This window comes from Meriones unguiculatus, chromosome 14 (assembly GCF_030254825.1).
Source record: "Meriones unguiculatus strain TT.TT164.6M chromosome 14, Bangor_MerUng_6.1, whole genome shotgun sequence".
NCBI classification, from domain to species: Eukaryota; Metazoa; Chordata; class Mammalia; order Rodentia; family Muridae; genus Meriones; species Meriones unguiculatus.
In genome coordinates, this window is record NC_083361.1 from 80,893,849 (window position 1) to 80,912,494 (window position 18,646).

At 39.7% G+C, this 18,646-nt stretch overlaps 1 long non-coding RNA gene across 1 annotated transcript in view; it reads left to right on the plus strand.

The window, feature by feature from the left end:
- The window catches only part of LOC132647262 (uncharacterized), a 2,298,480-nt gene that overhangs the window by 1,260,910 nt on the left and 1,018,924 nt on the right, over nt 1-18,646 (plus strand). Inside the window, exon 5 of the long non-coding RNA XR_009585629.1 lies at nt 9,135-9,196. This is a non-coding gene — a long non-coding RNA (uncharacterized LOC132647262). The remainder of the gene's footprint in view (nt 1-9,134; nt 9,197-18,646) is intronic.

Consider the following 18,646-nt stretch of genomic DNA (forward strand, 5'->3'; position numbering starts at 1 on the left):
TCTCCCCCATATTTTGTGACCTGTGATTAGCTGAAATAGTTTGAAATTGGCCCCTTCTAAATTCACCATCTGACCTTGTGAGCTCTAATACCACATTCACAAAAGAGTCTTCGTCCCCCTGACCTACAAACTCCAGGGGACTGGAAGCAGGTAGCATCAAATGTAAACACTGCTGGCTAGATGCTGCACTCTTAAGCACAGGAGCTGATTCCTCCCTCTCCAGCATCTGCTCTCCCCTCCAAGCACCCTTTTGTCCTTTTCTAATTAGTAGTGGATAAGAAAAGTAGAAATGCCCCTTTTGTGGTCTTTAATGAATCAATCCCTCATTAATCCCTTTCACCGAGGCATGAAAACAAAAGGCTGCAAGCTGATTATCATCCTCATTACTAGAATTTGGGCATGGAAAAATGGTTCCTTTTGGGATTCCTTTGCCTTCTTTATCCAGGACTAAATTTCAGGGTGGGAGAATGTTGACATGGGAATATATTTCAATAATAAAGGAGATGATGAACTTTATCGCATTATTAGAATGGATATTGCAGCCAAAATTAAGAAATTTGGGGCAATTTTTCATTTTTTTTCTCACTCTCAAAAGTAAAAAGGGGATAGTGGATATTAAACCACTACAGGCTATTTCCATTGCAATTAAGGATGCCTTAAAAGCAGTTCTCTAAATATTTTTAATATACACAGCATTGTGATATAATAAGTATAGCAAAATTTGTTCCACAGATGCAATGTGCTTAAGTGGTTCTTGAAAACCATATGGAAAAGGTACAGGTATGTGCACATGATAGAGAGAGAGAGAGAGAGAGAGAGAGAGAGAGAGAATCATTTGGCACAATGTTATGTACAGTGTGGTTGGATAATAATTATTCCTTGAAATAATCTTATGATATTAATGCTAACTTATTTTTCCTTTCTAAGATGGATATCTTTTCTTGTTTTTGCTATCTGAATTTTGAGTGGATTTCACATTGTCTAAAATATTGTTGGGGTGCCTTTGGAGCTTTTGCAATAAGGTTTATATATCTACTAGACCTGAGAAGTCACTGTCAGCCAGAGTACCCTTTGGGTTTGGTTGAAGAGGAAGAGAATATATTGGCAGTTTAATCCAGAAGAACAAGAAGCCAAGCTGCCCTGAACACCTGTGGTTCAAGCCCTCAGAGCCTTTCACACCAGGACCTAGACCTGTATACCTGGTTTTGTCCTCTTTCACACTGAGAGCACAGCCATCCAGAATATCAGGTGTCAGCAGGAATCTTCCATTACATTCCTGGTTTGATATTTCTACTTATACTTCAGGGATCTGAAGAGAGCTAGGAAGAGTAGAATAACCACTTTCCTTATTTCACAGAAAAATTGAAGCTAAGAGGACATATGTAACTCATTCAATGTCATTGTACAACAGTAAAGTTAGTATTCCAATCTAGTTTGTCTCATCCAAGTTCAGTGGGTTCTCTGCTGGGACAAAACCCAATTTTCTTTGGAAAACCCATTTTTCTTCTCTGAGAATTAGTTCTTATTAAATAAGAAATGAGAACTGGTTGACTAGAGGATATGGGTTAACTAGAGAAGGAGTAACATACTGTACAGCCTAGGTGTTTATGTGCACATGTGGTCTCAATCTAACAATTAAACTAATGTAAATGGATAGATTTAGCTTTTAAACAGTTTGAAGAGGGTGAAATAAAGACAGATGAGTGGAGAGTTTGTCTAGGGCCACACTGTCAGAGGTAGAACTGAAAACCAATAGGCTCCAGTGACCTGACTCAGAGCTTGACTGTGCTGTGTTCCTTCTTGGGACTCTTGTGCTTCCATACACGTATGTACAAAACTCCTCCACACAATGTGTGATTGTCACAGGGACGCTGTTGAGGGATAATCCTTATGACCCCCCACATTAATGTGCATTGATTTGTGTACTTGTGACTCATTGGCTATTACAGATTCCTTCTGTTCACTAGCTAGACATGGCCACAAAAACAATGGCTGGACCCAGAGACAGAAGAATCTATTTGAAGTAAGGTGGCAGTGTTAGATCTAAGAAGCTGCCTTGTCATCAAATATTCCACCATATTTGCTACAACATAAATGTAGATCATCATATCTCATGAGACTAGAGTCTAAGGTTCTAGAATATGGACACTGACCCTTTGATCACCCTTTAGATGTCCACAGACTCCAAGACTCTATGTTGCTTTGCTAAGATTAGAGGATTCCCTCTCCTGCTGAAATTTTTCCATAAATGTCTTAAATAGCTTGATTTGTGTTTTAACCCTTACTTAGGAGACAGTCTATCACTGTTATCAGATCCCAAGAAAAGACATGGCTTGAGTTTAAACACAGAGATCAAAAAGTGATGCCCAAAGTTAAAGGTAGGGAAGAGGGTAATTCTGAGAGAAACCCAGTTGGGTCCATTGTTTATGAACAGACAGATTGACATTACATAGAATCATGGAGAGAGACTGACCTCTTTGAAGGATCACAATGCCATTAACTCACAGTAACATATATAATTTTAGAAACCTAAATCAGCATAAACTCCTTCTTTAGGGGCAACTGCAGAAAAAGATTAATGAAATAATAATTTGTAAAAGTAGAAAATAATAAGGAACTTTAAAAGTGTGCTCTTTGATTGTGTTCTATGGCCTCTATCACATTATAGTCAGTAGCTAAATGTATTTAAAGCATGATTACTAAAGTAAGAATTACTGCATCTGAGCTCTGCTGCTGATAACCATGTCACCTTCACCAAATATACTGCTTTCACTAAACATCAATGTTCCTGAGAGGAAAATAAAGAATAATGTCATTATCTATAGAGTTGTGAGGATTTAAAAAAAATGTTCTATGTAAAAGGCTTAATACAATTTTTGGAATAAAACAGTCTCTTGACTCTTAGGTGTCAAAAGTTGTAAGGCACATTGTCAAAGTCAATAGCAAATTTGTGACATAAAGCAACTGAGCTGAACTGAGTATGTATGCTCTTGGGTCACAAGGGACTTGTTTTTTTGGGGGGAGTTGTGTTTCTGAACATAAAGAAGAGTAGAATTTTCGAATGGACGAAATAATAATAAACATTCAATATATGATAGGTCTTGTGCTTAAGGTGATCAGAACTAGCATTTTTGTGCCTCAGTGGAAATAGGTGATATCCTCCAGTTGACTCCTCATCTTTCTGGACTATAAGGGATGAGTGTCACTACTGCCTAAATCGAATCTATGAAACAGAGTTGCACCAGTCACATACTATTCACATGATAGAGACTGCAATCTCTGCCCAGAGCCTATCCAGAAGCTGCTTCCACACATGGAGGCAGTTTGCTGCTGTTGTAGTTCTCCCCCATGGCCCTCCCCCAGTCCACTGATAGGGGAGGTCCTCCTCCCCTTCTATTTGAACCTTCCCTATCACGTCTCATCAGGCCTAGTTTCACTGTCTTCCTTTTTGGCCCAGCAAGGCTGCACCACCCCTCAGGGGGAGGTGATCAGAGAGCCTGCCACTAAGTGCATGCCAGAGAAATGCCTGCTCCTAACAGGTTACATAGGCCCTAATACTTATTTGTTATGAGATTGTTGGAGAGGAGATCTTCTCTCCAGGCAACTTCTGTTTCTCAGAGCAGTACTTCTATATAGTAAAGTTGCTCTGTTTCTGCAGCTAAGGTTTCCATTGTCCACAGTCCTTAGGGAGAACTTGAAGGGTTTTGGTCGCTCATTTGCATAGAAGTGCAGTTAGTTGCCTTGAGAAAAGATGCAAGCTAATCAGAGGCATATATTTCCCAAGTGTATTTATTTCACATGAGAGATGACTTGGCACTTGTCCTCTTTAAAGGTACATCTTACATCCAAAGCCAACTTTATCCATCTCAAGCTGTTTGGGAAAAAGAAAACAAGAAAATCTGTATTGCAAACCTGTAGGACAACGGTTATCTTTTGGATACATTCAATTACATTCTTTTCCCTAGATATGCTATAAGTACAATGTACATACTTCAAAATCCTTTCCTATCGTTTACTTAATATATTGTAATCACTTTTCTTCATGATTGCACAGAAACTCCCTAGGATAGCGTTCAAAGCCTCTTATATTCTGACTTGCCTATTTGTGGGCTCTTTTTCTGCCCAGCATCACATTCTCTTCCATGTATACAGACATGAGTGCTGCTGGCCATACATAGCCATCTTCCTAACATCCCTCACTTACTTTACCTTGTTTATGGGCCAACTTCACCTTCACCAGAGGAAAAAGAATTCAACCCTATCTGTTCAACTTCTCATAGAAGTGTGGTAGGTTCGAATGACAAGGATAGTAAGGAAAAAAAAATGGTTTATCAGTACTTCAGCTGCTGGCAATCAGGAAGTGGTCACTTCCTTCCACCCCTTATAAAATTCTACAATTCTAAAGCAAGCTATGAACCAGTCCCCAAAATGGCAGAGAAAGAAGCACTTGTCATGGCTATAATAGCAAGTGACATTGACATGGTATCACAGCAGAAAAAGACAAAGAAAAGATGCTTCACGTCTCTTTCCACCATTTCTTTTATTTCTTGGCATAATTTTCACTGTCCAAGCCCCAGAACACCAGGTTACTTTACATGCTGTTCTGCAGGAACGATCTGCTTGGAATGAGCAGTCACAGAAGGCCAGGAAAAGGAACAAGAGCCCCTCACTCCCTTATTGCTCTCGCTTGTTTTTAAAATTTCCACTTGGTTTCTGTTTGGTGAAAGAAGCAAAGGTGTAGGGGATATTGTGTCCCTTTGATGCTTTTATCATGCCCTTTACGGCAAAGGAGCATTTTTATAGCTGATTAAAACTACTTACACTAGAGATGTCTCAGCTGGTAAAAATGTTTGTCTCATAGGTATGGTGATTTAAGTTCCATTCAAGAACTCTTGCAAAAAAAAAAAAAAAAAAGCTAAATATTGAAAGATGCATCAGTAATTCCAGCTCTGAAAGGCAGAGACTAGCCTAGATTAAAATTTCACCATCCAGGTAGCATAGATCCAGTTAGCATAGCAGAAACAAGAGAAATTCTGCCTCAAAAAAACAAGGGGAAAGAATGATGATGTTGTTGTTGAAGAGGATGATGATATAGAAGAATAAAAAGAAGGAGGAGGAAGGGGAGGAGGGAAAGGAGAAGGAATAATAGGAGAAGGAATAACAGGAGGAGGAAGAGGAGCAGGAGGAAAAGATGAAAAAAGAAGAAGAAACATTCCCAGAATGTCGCCCTCGGCCATGCACATGCATACCATAACATCGATGTTCTTCCTCCCTCCCTTCCTGCCTCCCTCTCTATTTCACACACAACAGATAAATAAGTGAATTAAAAATTGATGACTCTATTACAGTCAGAGTCTTAGGCCAAGCACTCACGCAGTATCAAGCGTAAAGTCTAGAGTGTCATACAGTATGCATAAATCTCTGCATCTCTCTTTCTCTGTTTATGTATATATTCCATCTATACATATATGTGTATACATATGGAATATATTAGATATAAGGAATATACATACACATTCCTGGAATCTCTCTTAGTCTTAGCACTAGCACCAAACTATATGTAACCTTTTGCCTTCAACTGAATTTTTTTCTTCTAGCCAGAACTTGCTTATTATTTGGGGGTTGGTATTTTTCTACAGCAGGGCTGGAAATTTCTTGGAAGGTAGAAGGTGGGTCAGCAGCTACTTCTCAATGTTTCTGTATCAAATTACAGACATACAGTCAGTTATGTACTTTAGTAAAGAGTTCAGAAATCACCTGAAGTGTTGGGATGTCTCCCAGTTCTACACAAAGCTCGTTAGGGCCTCAACAGTGGTCTTACTATGCCACCATCTTGTTCACAGAACAAAGGACCCTTCCGTTTCATTCTCACCAGGAATAGAATTCACTGGACAACAAGTGGATTAGAGAAACCCTAAGGAGCCCTGGCTACCCCATCATGGAGCTGCTGAGACTCAGTGTGTTCCTTTCACCCAGCCCTTACTATCTTGTTCTCTTGGGCAGGACTTTGATGCTTAAAAGCTTGTGCTTAGAAGAAGAAAAAAAAATAAGGTATTAGGTAGATGCAGGTCTGGATAATTATCTGTTTCATAGAGGGAACCCTACTTTTCATCAAAGCTCTTCTCTGGGCTATGTCCTTTCTCTGACAAAACAGATCTCTGGGTGCCTTCAGTTGTATCCAGAGGTTATGGGCTAATCTCTTGCCCTAATTACATTGTCCATAATCGAGCGTTCTTCATCATCCTTTTTTTCTGCTAGTATTTGCTATGTTCACCTTTCCATTGGAAACCATTAAACCTACATCACACATCTTGATTGGTGTTGGACAAAATAAGTATGATAAAGATCGATGCTCAATAGAAAGCTGAGGTGGTTGTAGCTACATGGCAATCGCTGAAGATGTTCTTTGAGATTGTGAGGACAGACACAGGAAGCAAAGGGGTATGGAATAGGGATGCAGACAGGAAAAGTGAATCAGGATTAAGGAAAGGAAGAGGTTTTGAGAAAGAGAGAAAGGATGAAAAAACTCGGTACAAGTGAACAAAGAGGATGGGGGTATGATAGAGAATTTATAGACATATAAGAAAAGTGTCACTTAAATTGGTGTTTCCTAATTAGAGGGACCAGTTTTCAATTTAGCTTCCTAGACTTTGAAGGTGGTATGACTTCAGCATTTAGCACATTGTGCATTATAAATAGGCATGTAAATGGCCCAGCATGGGGCCTGAAGTGGGAGGCAGCTTTTGGCAGAGGTAATGATGAAGTGAATCCCATTAGTGATGGAAAGGCAATTAAGAAAAACCTCAATGAAGCTCCAATCTGAACATCTAGCTGAAACATTGGGATTTTGGAGGGAAAAAGGTTAAGCACTAGGAGGCTGTTTATAATGACTTTAATTAGATGGAAAATGAATTGCTTTGCTCTTTTTTTTAAGTCTCTTTCTCCTTTGCTTTTCAAAGGTAACAGCATTTGTAACAACATTGAGGTGTGTGTCTCAACTTCAGCCTCAGCTGTGGGAGGTGTTTAGTAACTGACAGGATTTGAGTCACATGATTCTGATCCCCAGGAGATAGGGCCATGTCACTTACCAAAGCTCAGTGGACAGACTGCACTATCAATATATTGAGTAGGAGACCCAAACTTCCTAACAGGACGCTGGCTCTCCAGCAAGGCACAGCCTCACAGCTGCATGCAATCTCCACAAGAGTGTGGTACTTTGTACATCTGGGAGATTATTCACTGTTTAAGAACGGCATGCAAAAATTAAAAGAGTACTACATTAGACATCAGTAGGAACCTGTTAAAATAGATAAAAGATATATGTATAAATTGCCTTTAGTCCTAAATTTTCTGTCTGTTTTATGCAGAGAGTGGAAACATTTTATTACTATTATAAACAATAAATGATAAGATAGTTTAGGCTTGCAGGCAGGCTCCATATCTTTAAATACATATTTTCTGAGGTGTTACTACACTCATTATGCAGATAAAAAGACTGAATTGATTTAAGATTAAGTGATTGTCACACAGTTAGAAAGTGACATAGACAGTACGATGGTTGAATTGTTAAAAGTCTATTGTCTGTATCCTCAGAGTTGTATCATGCTGAGTCAAAAACAACAACTACCATGAACTTATTCTGGACTCCCTTGTTCCTTGTGACCTCAGCAGAATGAACTCAGAAGAGACAAAAAGTAGCATTGAAGAAAGGCAAGAAGATTTATTTTAGGGTAGAACAAAGCACATTCTCTGTGATGGGAGTGTACAATGGCCAAATTGGCCAATGCCTTGATCTACCATTTTAGCTAGCTTTGGTATTTCTCCAGTCTCTAAAGCAGACACTGATTCCTAAAGCTGTTTTGTTTTGTTTGGTTTTCCTATCCAAGTGATTCATAAACCCCTTTGGACAAAATCTTCCTGAAGAAACAGTGTGTCCTTATTCAGACCCTAGAAGTCTCTGACTAGTAATCTTAGATGGTTGAAGGTTCCCAGAACTAGGTTTGGATAAGTATCTATTAATAACATTCCGAGGAGTTCACTATGTTATGTCTCCTCCTAGGTCCAGAGCTATGGCTTAGGTCCCATTCTTTTGACCAATAATGGCAGTTTCTGTACCAGCTCTCGGTTATATAGGCTATTGATTATGAGAAAAGCAACCCCCAAGCCTTCTAATATCTGACTACCTATCTAACCATAATAGGATGCATCCCTTAGAGAAGAGCCTACCTAACAAATGAGAAGCTAGTTGCCAGTGGCTTTTTTTGCTACTGTTTGGCTTGTGGCTAGAAGTGTATCCCAGCTGGAGTGCACTGAGGAGATATATAGAGAAGAGTGGGTCGTACTGGAGGCTTTTAGTTTTACTGCAGAGCATACAAAGATTCTCCAAGTGATTGAAAAGTATCAGTTATTTTTAGTTCTGAAAGTAACCTGGAGGTAGGACAGCCCTCACCCAGCTGGTAGATACATTTCCATGGCAACTGATGATCAGGTAGAGATTAATGTACGGGCACTATGTGCAGAACACTCTCAGGCCTGCCTGTACAGTTGAACCACTGGGGAGGTTAAAATAAATACTGAGGCTTGGCATTCACCGCAGAGGTTCTGATTTAATTGGTTTGGGGCATAGATATGTCATTGGGATTATTCTTCAGATACTCAACTGGTCCTAATATGTGGCTTAGTTGATTGGCATTGTAAATGTGTTCATTACTAATTCTGTGTAGCTTATGCTGTTCTATTACCTAGCAGAACTTAAGCATCTTCATTTACTCTAGTGTGACAACTCCCTACCTTCATCCTCCTTTCCTATTCTCCCTACTTTCATTTTCCTCTCTCTCCCTCTTTTCCTATTGGGAATACCTAGCACTCAGTCCTGTGTGTTACTCGGTGCTGCCCTGTTCATACCTGTGCAACTATTCAAGCTCACCTACATTTGAAGCAGAGCAAGAATAGGGACCCAGATCTCGGTGCAGCCGAGATGTTACCTGTGCCATTCTGCAGAGCATTTCATTAAACACTGGATTCAGATATTAACTGAAAACCTCAGGATAATACACTGATAGTGGCTTATAAAACCTGCGGAACCCTGTCCTTAGAGCCAAATAAGTAACATCTATTAATCATTTTCTTGGCAGACGCTGTTTCTGTGGTGGAGCCAGGTGATGGTCTGAAACTTAATCTTTTCTTTCGTTGAAAGGTAAGGATACTTTTGCAAGTGATGACTTTGATTCTGAACTTTTGGTAACTTTTCTCTCCTTTAGTTTATTCATGTATCTTTTGTTGAAAGGCACTATAATGAGCTCTTTTTAAATCCCTAAGACGGTTTCAGAATGCATTGTATTCTTATATTTTCAAAGGAGGAAAAAAGAGCAGTGAAAAAAGAAAACAACTTCTTTCTCTCAGCAACTAAACAGGACGTTGTGAGACTAGAGCTGAATCTCAGCAGAGGATGGCTTCAGAGGGAAGTCTGTGAGATGCTTCCCAGAGTCTGGGAGATGTGGATTCTCTGTTAGCTGAGCTGATGATTTCTATTTGGAGGATGTCAGTCTGAACCCCGAGGAGCCTGCTGGCTTACGTTTGTTCTATCTGGGTTATGAGACAGATTGAAATCATTGTGCTAAGTGACAGCTCTTGCTGTCCTGCTGTGCCACTTGTAATTTGCAGTGAAAGTTTGGGAACCCTGGGTCTCAGTGAAGTAAGTCAAATTTAAATGTAGGAACCTGGTTGTAGGGGCCGGACTTGGGCATGTGGAGGATAATCAACAGAAAGCTTCATCATCTGGTATGGACAGTAAGGTGGAAACTTGGAGAATACTTAAGAGACAGGTTCAGTAAGATTGCCTCAGACTTCCGAGTCCCTCACAGAAAGAAGAAAACTCCTTTCTAATTCCATTTGCTATGGAGAGATAATGCTGTTAACATGCTCTACATAGTGATTTTGCTGGGGTGGGGAAGATAACTTTCGTTTTTTGTCCTGCTAGCCTTTTGTGTAAAGTGAGGTGTTTATCACAGCATCCACCCCACCATCCTGAGTGTGAAAGAAATGATGTCCACCATCACTAGCATTGCTTACAGTGACCAAATTGGACACAGAGGATAATGTGGGCAAAATTGTCTCCATTCGATGACGGGAATCTAAGTGGGGAGATATCACTTGAAAACAATGCTATGGCTTGACAGGCAGGTGCAGAAACAGTGAGTAGTGTAAATTGGTCATTTAAAGTCTCAGTTTTCTTTATTTTCACACATTTCCTTTTTGAAATGCCAAACCCAGCCTCAGAGACATCAGTATAATTACCAGGCTTTGTATTCAAAGAATTGCTTCCTGTTCAGATCATATAGGTATCAAGTTAGTACTTTGCCTTTTGTTTTCATGGGGTAGAATCTGGACTTTTCTGTGCTCACCAGCAACTTCTGTCAAGAAAAGAATTGAGTGGGTGAAGGTGATGGCTCAATTGAAAAATGTTCTTGCCTCATAATCATGAGGACCTGAGTCTACATTCAAGAGCATGTGCTTAAAAGAAAAATAATGCCTCTGGCCACAGTGGCACATACCTGTAGTCCCAGAACTGAGAAGATGGAGTCATGCAAAATATTAAGGAGCATTGAATAGCTAGCCTACTGAAATCAGCAGGTCAATCTAAAATGAGATAACCTGTCTGAAAAGAAAAAAATATCCATAAAGCAGTTTGACTTCTGGTCTCAAAATGCACCTATAAACACACATACATACACACAAATACACACTAACAAACATTCACACATTCACACAGAAACACACACTGCATCTAGTTAGACCGTAAATGAGCTTTTAAATATGGTATAAGAAACAAATAACCTGGTTATGTTTGGCATGGGATTGGTCAAACATTCAAAGGGCGTTCTATGTATATATGGGTATGCTAGTCCTTAGAAAGCACATAGCTACCCACAAGCCACCCTTTCAAGTGAAATTTATTCCTCTGCAGTGGTTCTGGGCTGGAACGGCATTGTTTCTACAGAACACATGAATGCCCACCGGGGTCTAAATAGTCCTTCTAGGCCTTGGGGATGAAAGTAGACAGGCAGGTTCTACCATCATGAGAGGTATCCATGAATATTAAGTGAGAAGAAATGTATAGGTACAGGGCAGGATGCATAGAACACACAAGAAGACTGAGGATGAGGAGAAAGTTTAGGTTCCCAAGAATGGAACACCTGAGAATTTCCAGGTAAGCATTAACAGGGAAAATCCAAAGCAGCTTCAATAATCAGATCTTGACCTGCATAAATGGACAGTTTAAAGAACACCTTTGTACTGCGGGTTGTGGGCTTAACATTTTTAAAATTTTCTAGCAGAGGGATGAGTGGTTGGGAAATAGTCTCCCCATCTAAGTTACATGAAGGAGGCCAAGGGAATAGGCCAGCAAGCCAAACTTAGAAGGCAGCACAAGCAACCTTCTTCTAAGTATGTGGACCTCTTTCTTGAGTGGGTATCGGAATAGCATGAGGGTCTGATTACACATGTATGGAAATCCTGAACTACCTCTGGAAGTCATTATTTAATTCCAGCATGAAACCTGAAAAATCTGTATTTCTCATGAGCCCCCAGGTGGAGTGCTGACATTAGGTCACTGATATGTGTCCCTTAATTTTAATACTCTTTCTCTTATCTGTTCCATATTTCAGAAGGGGCAGGCAAAAAATAAATTAAAAGAAACAACCCTTTTGGGTAAAATGATCACTCCTCATTTAGAAAGGCAAATAGGATGGACATCCAAAGAGGAAGAAAGCAAGAAACAGGACAGGAGCTTACCACAGAGGGCCTCTGAAAGATTCTACCCTGCAGGGTATCAAAGCAGAGGCTGAGGCTCGTAGCCAAACTTTGCGCAGAGTGCAGGGAATCTTATGAAAGAAGGGGGAAATAGAAAGACCTGGAGAGCTCCACAACAGAACCAAAAAAATCTGAGACTAAGGATCTTTTCTGAGACTGATACTCCAACCAAGGACCATGCATGGAGATAACCTAGAACCCCTGCAGAGATGTAGTCCAAGGCAGCTCAGTGGCCAAGAGGGTTCCCTAGTAAGGGGAACAGGGACTGTCTCTGACATGAACTCAGTGGCTGGCTCTTTGATTCACTTCCCCCTGAGATGGAGGCAGTCTTAACAGGCCACAGAGGAGGACAATGCAGCCAGTCCTGATGAGACATGATAGACTAAATTCAGAGGAAAGGGGAGGAGGACCTCCCCTATCAGTGGATTTGGGAAGGGGCATGGGAGGACATGAGGGAGGGAGGTTGGATTCAGAGGGGATGAGGGAGGGAGGAACAGCCAGGATACAAAGTGAATAGACTGTAATTAATAAAAAAATAAATTAATTTAAAAAAGAAACAAACCGTTATACAAATTAGCCTAATAAAGGAGTTTTTAGGACTGGGGAGATGGCTCGGTCAGTAAAGTGCCTGATGCACAGCCTTGAGACCTGAGCTCCACCCTCAAACCTAAGTAAAGCCCTCATCAAGGTTGTGCATCTATAAGCCAGTGCTCAGGGAGAGACCTGGCCTTTTAAAGAAAGTGCCCCATAACGGAGGAAGACACCTAATATTCATTTCTAACCTCCACATGCATGCATGTACATCCAAGAGCACACACACAATGCCACATACATCCAGACACACAGACACACACACACTAAGATATACTCAGACATACAGAACACATATACATGTGCATGCACAGACACACACACACACATCTTCTAGCATGCCCAAACTTCAGACTCTCATATTAAATCCTTAAATTTAGAATCCCTGAAATATTTCTAATGTGGCATGAAGGCTTACAGCCCTAAACTGAATTTTATGCATTTAAACTATGTAGCCAGGAGTGGATGGAATCTCACACGTTCTGCCTTTAGACTCCGATTATCCTAAAATAAGTCTCAGCCTCATGCATGCACTTTCATTATGACTAAGATTTTAATGAAAATGGAAACTTGTACAATAACTCCATGCTGGCATAAACAGCAGGGAGTAGAGTTGGAGAAAGCCTGTAGCCCTCACTGAGTGTCAGAACATTGACAAGTTCATTTCTTTGACACTAAACCCAAACCTGGGCAGGTACATCCATCTCTTCTGCTTGTCTGTTTTACCTGGGCCATCTGGCTTTATCCTGATGTACCAGAGTCCTCTGGATATTTTAAGTGTTTGTCTTCATTAAAAATAGAATCAGATTTCACTAATGAAGAAAAATAGCATTTGTAAATCGCTGAAATCAGTCGCATTCAGGCTATTGTAACTACATAAAATGTCAGGTTTTTTGTTTGTTTGTTTGTTTACATTCCCCAATGCTAAAATAAGCAAATAGCAAAAACAAAAAGGAGGCTATGGAAGCATGGAAACTTCTTGCCAGCTTCATTAAATTTACTCTTGGCCCATAACGTCTTATAATCCTTCATCTCCTTCATGCTATTTTTTTCTAACCAAGAGAACGTTCACTAACATCATTTCATTTTAAAGAGAATGCTAGCGCCAGCTGTACTGATTGTGGCATTTGTCTCTGTTCTAGTTCTTCATTCACAGACACTGAAGCACCGTGACAAGATCCTAAGAGCAAAGCCTAGAGACTGGAGTCTGCTGTTGGGCTTTTGATGACTAATTTCTGATAATATGTAATTTCTTAGATCCTCAATCACTTCGCCTTTAATCACACCAACTCTGGCCAGTGTAGATACAAAGGATTGACACCCACATAAAGTGACTTATTAATCATAAGTGCTGTTAAAGTGAAGGCGTTTTTATTAGTTGTCAAAAATGAATGACAGCATCACCTCCCCTCTCACTCACACTCTTTGGGCAATTTCACATTCATGATACAATGCTGATTTACTCCACATCTTGGTCACATTTCCAGTGCAGGGAGTCACTTACTGTATAAGGACAAGACTATAGCATGGATCTCACACAAACTTCTTATGCTGAGACCCAGCTTGAGGGCTGAAAGGATCGAGGAGTCATCTTGTATTCTCTTGCAGAATTCTCAGGGAGAAAAACATTAAATCTTTTCTGATGAACTGATAGAAAATGGGGTGGGTTTCAGAAACCCTGTAAGTCTATTGACGTGTTTCTGCACTGCTTTAACAGGCTGTGAGTTATCGAGGTGTGTGTAAACGAGGCCGGCAATTCAGCTTCTCTTTCTGAGCCATGCAACCCACAGGGAACAAAATGGAAACTTCGTGTCTCTTATTGATTTGAATGGGAGGGAGCATCTCTGCAAATCGCAGACTGTTGTTTTTACATGGCCAATACAGAACCTAAACTTCAGTTGAGTTGTGTAAGCCACACATAGTCACACAGGTGGTGAGCAGCCAAATCAGGATTGCCCAGATCTTTGAAACTACAGAGTGGAAAGATGAAGCAACACGGAGAGTTGGGGGAGCAGCAGGCATGTGAGTCCAGCTTTTGCAATGTAAAAGTAGTGTCTGTGCGAGCTAGTCCATTTAATGTATTTTCCCCTCAGGTACTATTTCCTGGGGATTGTGAGAAGACTAAATAAAGTAGAAACTGTAAAGTTTCCAGCTTTTATGGAGACCCAGTTCTAGCTAGCACATGCAGTGCTTTGGCTTTGCTATATACGAGTTTCTCATAGCATTCTCATTTGTTCAGAAAAACTTGGCAGAGCATCCGCAACACTCTGTGCTTTGGCTAGAAGTCTGTCCTTTTATAAATGATTGTGTGCTGCGGAGTACATGGAGGTGTGAGTCTACCTGTGCTTAATTCAGAGTTTCATGGAGAGTTGGGTTTTTTTTTTCTTTACCATGACTTAAATTTCTAGCAAAGGCATGACTATGGAGTTCTGGAGAGGAGAAAGAAGAAGTTATCAACTAGAACTGATAAGATCATCATAAATGCCCACCGAACTGGAGGCTTTACGTTGGAACTGGAATTATTCAGTGGCGCCTAGAGACTGAGAATGGCTATTGAAGAGAGGTGAACCTCAGAAATGAAGCCATAAAGGCCCCTGTATTCATGGTGTAGAAAAGGAAAACACAGAGAGGGAATAGGAGGGAATAAGATGTGTCATTGCAAGCTAGGCTAAGGAATTCAGAATTAATCCCAAGAGCAGTGGAAAGACATTGGATTACTTTAAATAGAAGAATTCCACCACAAGGATACCATTCTCTCTCTCTCTCTCTCTCTCTCTCTCTCTCTCTCTCTCTCTCTCTCTCTCTCTCTCCTCTATTCTGCAGTACCTCTTCCTTCTTTACATCACAAACAAAACTAAATCCAGATGATTCATTTCGTAGATAATGAATCTCTCTTTACTTTTGGTAAAGCACACACAGAATAGACACTGTGAAAGTATCAAGGGACAAATGATAGTCAGGAAGAGACGTGGGGGAATTTTGACAGAAGAGAAATTAATTCAGTGAACATACATCAAGCACATGTTACATTATAGATATTTAGTTCTCTGGGGCTAGAAATACTTTTACAGGGTTTCTGCCCTTCTTGGACCTTTCATTATGGCCTAAAGATATAAATATAAAAAGTGTAATGCATAAATATATAAAATACACACATGTGAAAAACATGCATATCTATAATCCTATACCTGCATGTTCAGATTATGACATGCCAGGGAAAAAGTAACCCCAGGAGAAGGAACAAGCATGACATAGTAAGGGGAGGGTTCAGGGCAGCTCTCACTGAGAAGAGGAAAGTCTGCATTCAGCGCAGACTTAAAGGACATGCAGACAGATGTCTGAGAAGGACATATGCAAGGAGAGCTCCAAGTCACTGAGGAGGAAAGTAGAGTGTGAGAGTAACACTATGATGGATGGACAGGAGTTATCAAAGAAGAAACAAGGAGGAAACAGCAGGACATAAGGTCAATGGTAATGAAGTATGTGAAGAATATGAACAGAATATTTACTACTATAGAAGCTTCTGTAAGGAATCACATCTCTCCATGAAAGGAAGAAATAATTGAAGCACAATTTATGACAAATATAATACACACAAATATCTATCTATCTATATCTTTAGATAGATAGATAAATAGATAGATAGATAAATCTATCTATATCTATAGATAGATAGATAGATAGATAGATAGATAGATAGATAGATAGATAGATAGATATGGAAAGAAAAAGAAAATATGGTTTGTTAGAGATTAGAGCATTCTCCAGAAAAAGCTCTAAACTTCCTTGATCAATAAATGGTATCTCTGTGGCCTTGGAATTAACAGAATCATTTGGAAATCCATTTAGTCAACTATTGATGATCAGATAGTCTTATTCATGTCATGATATTTCTGTAGCTCACATTATTCTTTTCAGTTCTTTGAACAGTCTGCTCATCATAAACCTCTCATTTCCTAGTCTGACCAGAGACTCTGTGCCAAACCAGAAAGTTCTTTCTTGAGCAAGAAAGGGGTTGAGGCTAGCAGCATCTGTTGCTACTCATTTTTCAGATCCTGGCTAGTGCTCTTGACCGTTAACATTCATGAGGGCAGGAGCACTGCAAATCTGATATCCACACTCTCTCCATTATCTATACCCAATCATAGATGGTCTTCTCAATTCAGGAAGACTTCCTCAGCTAAAGGAAGTGGGCTACAGGAGTGCTACTTTGAATAAGTTTAGAAACTATTTAGGTGATTGAGTTGGTAAATTGTTTTTAGTAATTGCATAAGGAGTAGAAAAAATAATTTAAAAAAATAAGGAATAACTGCAGCTAGGTGCAGAGGTGCATATCTGTAACCCAGCATGTGGAATGCAAAGGCCAAGGTCACTGCAAGTTGGAGGCTACCCTGGTCTACATAATGAGTACTTGGTCAGCCAAGGCTACAAGGTGAGACCCCAACTCCTGAAAATAATAAGCAAGCAAACTGTCGGCTAAATAAGAGAAATATTTTTGTACTTCCTCAAACAGAAAGGCAGTTAAAGTCACAAATAACTGAAATAAAGAACATTGAAGCAGTTTTGAAATGCAAAGAGCCTGGTTTGGACAGTGCTGACCTTAATGTATTTGTGCAATTTTCAGGAAGGGAAAATTTTCAGACCCTTAATATGGTCTTTGCTATAAAGACACTACTTGAGACAGTGTTGTATTTAACACATCGAAAGAACATTGATGATTTTTATAATAAGCACTTTGGAACTTGCTGTGAAACACCTCACTTCAGATACACCCTGAACATTTAGGTCAGGACTGCTCATTAACAAGTCACCAAGCAAGCATCTGCAGTGAGAGAGGAAAGGCTGGTTAATAAGCGAATGGATAAATGTTGAAATTAAGTTACTACTTGAAGAATATGTGAGTAAATGAATCAATATGGAGTTACTATTTTAACCTGAATCCTGAAGCAGGCTTAGAACTGGTCTTTTCTTTCTTTTTCTTTCTTTCTTTCTTTCTTTCTTTCTTTCTTTCTTTCTTTCTTTCTTTCTTTCTTTTTTTTCTTTCTTTTTTATGTCTATGCATCAGCCAATACCCACAGCTTAAACAGAATCAACAGAACTACTAACCCAGAGGGAGACTATTCTGGCTCTTCTTTGGAGCACTCTGGCTCCTGCTGAACATGTCATCACACAATATATAGCACTCTTCTCTGGGAGATCAATGGAAGTAGTCATGGAGAGCAGAGTTCAGGAAACCCTGGCCATGTTCTCATCTAAATCAACCATAGCCATCCTGGGAGTCTGAGAAGGACCTGGGCCATTTCCCAACTCCACTCTGACTTGATGGCTTCTTTAACAAGTCCTCCTCTTGCCCCATTCGCAAGCTGATCAACGTGTATATAGATCTCTCTGTTCCCAAGTATAAGTTATAAGGTTTTATTTTTTCCAAGTTGTGACATCCTCCCAGCAAAGTGAGCAAGTTCATAGTCCTCTGAGTTTTCACCTTTGAGGTGGGTTAAGCAGCTTCCTATTTTGAAGGCAACCTAGGATTTTGTCAAACATTTTTAACAAATCCATTCATTTATTAACTTGCTCATTTATCATTGTTACTGAGGAATACCTGGGCTAAGAATTCTGCTAAGTATAAAGACAGAGAATAAAGAAATAAGCAAAATAAAGCATGCTATGTGCCCTCAATGGCTTTAGCTCCTTGATGCTCTGAATTACTTGCAGTATAGTTAGTAAAAGGTATGACAAAGTTTTAGACTTGTTTTTCCTGTCATTTAAGAGATGTGTGTGCATATATATGATATATATATATCATATATATACACATTCATATATGTATACACACATCACACACTACACACACATTTATATGTGTATATGTGTATATATATCTTTATGTATGTATACATACATGTATATACAAATATATACATATATGTATATATACACATACATATGTATATATGTGTGTATATGAATATATATGTATATACATATATGTGTACATATATGTGTGTGTGTGTATGTGTGTGTGTGTATAATGGTGCCAAAACATATTTATTTAGAACATCCCTCCTGAGGTTCTGACAGTCTCTGGCTGTATGAAAGTTGATGCAATCACCTGTGCTGGGCCTTTCTCTGGTCCAGGGTCTCAGGACACAGTGGCCCTTCACCACATTGCTTTGTTTATTAGATTTTTCTAGCTTGCTTTTGGCAAAAGTCCTCTACCTCACATCAGTACCTGGTGGGTCTTGAA